Genomic DNA, 4,487 nt, shown 5'->3' on the forward strand with positions numbered 1-4,487 from the left:
AGGTCTCAGAGCTGATGGCAGTGCTGGGATGAGAAGCCAAGCCCTTTGACTTCTAACCCAGTGCTTTTCCTGCCATGCTCTGTGTCCCATCTTTGGTCCTAACCTTGAGAAGGCAGGACTAAGACTGGAGGACTTGTGGCTTCCAGGTTCCTCCTGAAAGCCACTAGAGATTAAAAAAAAAAAAAAAAGTGAGAGGTTAGCCTGATCTAGCAAGAGCAGTGATGGCACCCCGGGTGAGGATACATGCCAGCGAGTGAGGAGCCACTGACTAGGGGGTGATCTCCCTGATAAATGATGGAGTGCCAGTTGCTTCTGCAGCTGCAGGGCTGCATCTGGGCCCCAGTGCTGACGCACGCTCTGCCTCCAGATCCGCATTGTCACCAGCTTGTTGGAAAAACAGACGTTATTGTCCTCTGTTCCTGTCCCTTTGTCCCTAATAGGCACTTAAGCGCAGGAGGGGGAACAAGAAACGGAGACAGATTTGTGTAACTATTTCAGGCTCTTTCCGGAAGCATGCACTTCCGTGGGACATGGGGTCTCTGGGATAGAAATGGTGCAGGGAAGCACCCCCTGCCCCCTGCCCCAGTGTTTCTGGGACAGCCCTGGGGAGAAGCTACCCTGTTGGTCCAAGGCAGTGGGTGCTGAGGACTAGTTCTTGGAGGAGACACCTTCCCTCTCTCTTAGATCTGCACCTGGAGTGGGCCCTAAGCTGACATTTCAAAGAAGGAATGCTGGGGACCTCTGGTCTTCTGCCTGGACTCCCAGAGTTTGGAAGATTGGATGAGGTCAAGGGCTGATGAGATTAAGGTCTTTTGTTCCATTCTTGTTTGGGCTTCATCCATCCATCCATCCGTCCGTCCGTCCGTCCGTCCGTCCGTCCATCCATCCATCCATCCATCCAAAGATTTGCTAAGCACATTCTTTTTTTTTTTGAGACAAGGTCTTGCTCCCAGACAGGGGTGTCAGTGGCATAGTCACAGCTCACTGCAGCCTCCAGGGCTCAAGCAATCCTCATGCCTCAACCTACCAAGTAGCTGGGACCACAGGTACGTGCCACCATGCCTGGCTAATTTTTTGATTTTTTGTAGGGATGGGGTCTCACTATATTGCCCAGGCGTAAGCACATCCCTAAGGGCTTAACCCTACCCCTGACAGCAGCATACTGGTTTGTGGGTGAAAACTTTTCATGGAAAGGACAATACATTCTCTTCCATCAGGTCAGCCATGGCTATGATTTAATGGGAGCTCTGAGGCTCTCCTGCACCTAAATAGCTCTGCATCAACCTGCCTCTGTGCCTCAGATTCCACCATTAGTCAGTCCTCTGAATGAAGGCCTTCTATTTCCCAAAGGTCCTTGCTAAAATACGAGCACATAACTGAGGAGATTCTCATCAAGGAAAAAAAATCTGCTTGTCACCATGGAGAAGAGAGGATCAGGGCCTAAAATGAGTGCTACACAAGATAGGGACATTTTGATCGGGGAAAGATGAGAAGAGGGATGTCCATTCTGTGGGCTGCTGTCCTGGGAGGGAGGACCTAAAGGGTTGTATGAGAGAAATAGGAATTCAGGGGAAGCAGTTCTTTTTTTTTTTTTTTCGAGATGGAGTCTTGCTCTGTCACCCAGGCTGGAGTGCAGTGGTGCGATCTCAGCTCACTGCAATCTCTGCCTCCCGGGTTCAAGCAATTCTCTTGTGTCAGCCTCCTAAGTAGCTGGGATTATAGGCGCCCGCCACCACGCACGACTAATTTTTGTATTTTTAGTAGAGACAGGGTTTTGCCATGTTGGCCAGGCTGGTCTCCAACTCCTGACCTCAAGTGATCCACCTGTCTTGGCCTCCTAAAGTGCTAGGATTACAGGTACGAGCCAGCGCACCCCGTCTAGGGGGAACAGTTCTGAGAGGGACCTGGCTGCATGCATCATTGGTTGCCCCATTCTGCTTTGAGACTGGCTGTGTAAGTACAGACTCCTAAAGAACTATCTCAACCTTCCTGGTCCTCGCTGGAGTCAGATATGGTTTTTTGTTTGTTTGTTCGTTTTGTTTTTTGAGACAGGGTCTTGCACTGTTGCCCAGGCTGGAGTGCCATGGTGGTGCAATCATAGCTCACTGCAGTCTCGAATTCTTGGGCTCAGTGGATCCTCCTGCCCCAGTCTCCTGTGTAGCTGGGACTAAAGGTGTACACTGCCGCGCCTAAGTTTTAAAAAATGTTTTGTAGCGATGGGGATTTTGTTGTGTTGCCCAGACCGATCTCAAACTCCTGGGCTTAAGTGATCCTCCTGCCTTGGCCTCCCAAAATGCTGAGATTACAGGCATGAGCCACTTCGTCCAGGTGGGATGCATTTTTATGTTCTATTGACCCTCAAAATGGGAAAGCTCAGAGATTGGGTCACTTCTGTCCCCACAAGTACCTCCCTCAACATTTCACTGGGATATGAGGGACAGAAATGGGGTGGAGGCGGAGGCCCTTGCACCCCATCCATCTCCCATGCTCCTGCTGCCTTACCATGCCCTGCACCCTGCTCTGGGGCTTCTAGATGGTAAAAGTGGACAGAGCATTTGAGGGCTCAGTCCTGCCACCAAGGATGCTGGCATTGGCTAGTGGGGACTCAGCAAAGGGCATTGGTAACTGTATTAGTTATAAATTGCTGTACAGCAAAGCACTGCAAGACGTAGTGGCTTAGAACAAGTGTCTGTTTGCTTATGGTCCTGTGGGTGGCCACTTTGAGCTGGGCTCTCCTGGGCTTATTCATGTGGCTGCAGTTGACTGGTGCCTGGGATGGCACATATGTGTCTCTGTGCCTGTCTCCTCCCACAGCTGGAACTGGGGGGCTAATTGCAGGTGAGCTCAGGCCCCTAACCAGGAGCTTTTCTTTTTTTTTTTTTTTTTCTTTTCTTTTGAGATGGAGTCTCGCTCTGTGGCCCAGGCTGGAGTGCAGTGGCACGATCTCGGCTCACTGCAAGCTCCGCCTCCCGGGTTCATGCCATTCCCCTGCCTCAGCCTCCCGAGTAGCTGGGACTACAGGCGCCCGCCACCACACCCGGCTAATTTTTTTGTATTTTTGGTAGAGACGGGGTTTCACCGTGCTAGCCAGGATGGTCTCAATCTCCTGACCTCGTGATCCGCCCGCCTCGGCTCCCAAAGTGCTGGGATTAACAGGTGAGCCACCATGCCTGGCACTAGGGGCTTTTCAAAAGCAGAGTGCCCTGGTCCACCTGGACAATTTTGATAAAAGAAGAGAATGGTATTGAGAGGATGTGGGAAGGACCCTCTCCTGCCATCCCCCTCACCTGATGAGTATTAGGGAGTTAATTACCTGGGAGGTGCTACCAGGCAGAGATGCCCTTCATAACCTCTTACTGCTTAACATTCAGAACCTGTTTCACCTTCCTGTTGCAGAACTTCTGAAAAAGTCACATAATAAAGCACATTAGAATTAATCTTAAAAAGGTTTCCATAAAGATGATGATGATGATTATCTAGGGATAATTCCAGGTGGGTGCACAGGCTTACTGAATGCTGGCACAGAGGAGTGGGGGAGAGGTCGCCCCTCCAACCAATGCCCCCAGCCCCTGTGGGCCACACACATTTTCCTGCTCCAAGAGTGTCCTCAAAAGCTCCTCCCCCTACCCCATCCTCACTGCATCCCAGCTCTTCTGCGTTTGCATCACAAAGTCTTGCTTCCCTCCGATGGCCCTTTTCCGCTCCCCCAACTCTTCCACCCACCTGCCCACCCCTGCTCCCATGCTCTGATCTGGTATGGCAATAGAGGCGTGCTCTGGACCAAAGGGCTTTGCCCTGAGGACAAAACACAGGACTTAGGATGGGGAGGAGCCATGAGAAGTTGGAAGGCCATATCCTTGCCTCCAAACAGGGACTCCTGATTCAATAGCTAGGAAGGCGGTGACTGCCTACCTCTGGGACCTGGGCCACGGGCTTTTAAAAGCCTGTTCCCTATGCATATACAATCCTGCAGAACTAATCTATGGTGTCAGAAGGCAGGATAGAAGTTGCCCTTGTTGGGGTGGGGGGTAGGGGTCTGTTTAAACAGATGTATTCACTTTGTAAAGATTCATTGAATTGCACACTTAACTGTGCACCCTGCTGAATGTATGTTACACCTCAAGGAAAAGTTTACCGCCAAAGCCCTTTGTGAAGTAGAGTTGTGACTTCCATAATGTTGAAATTAAATTACCTCTGATAGGATGGGATGACGTAGTAGAAAGCAGCAGATAATCCACAGTTGTTTCCTACTTGGAATTAGAACATTCCGCACAATATGCACATTTGTGAAAGATTCGCTTTTGTAATTGTGCATGTTCTTGCTAATTTGAACATTGGCAAGAGCACACAAGAGCACGCACTTGCTAATTTCTAAACAGTAGTACTCAACTTCCAGGCGAGGTGGTCCAGAAGCATTCAGGTGGCAGGAGGTCACATTGAGACAGGATTAAGAATTTGGCACAGATTGCTGGCCAGATGGGGAGACT

The 4,487-nt window shown here is 50.3% G+C and overlaps 1 long non-coding RNA gene across 1 annotated transcript; it reads right to left on the minus strand.

The window, feature by feature from the left end:
• Positions 1 to 272: 272 nt before the first annotated feature.
• On the minus strand, positions 273 to 4,280 carry LOC103879574. The gene is made up of 3 exons (XR_640268.4): positions 4,193 to 4,280; positions 3,314 to 3,401; positions 273 to 443 (listed from the first exon to the last, which is right to left on the minus strand). It is a non-coding gene; the product is annotated as an uncharacterized LOC103879574 (long non-coding RNA).
• Between the last annotated feature and the right edge of the window lie 207 nt (positions 4,281 to 4,487).

This window comes from Papio anubis, chromosome 1 (assembly GCF_008728515.1).
Source record: "Papio anubis isolate 15944 chromosome 1, Panubis1.0, whole genome shotgun sequence".
Taxonomy (NCBI): domain Eukaryota; kingdom Metazoa; phylum Chordata; class Mammalia; order Primates; family Cercopithecidae; genus Papio; species Papio anubis.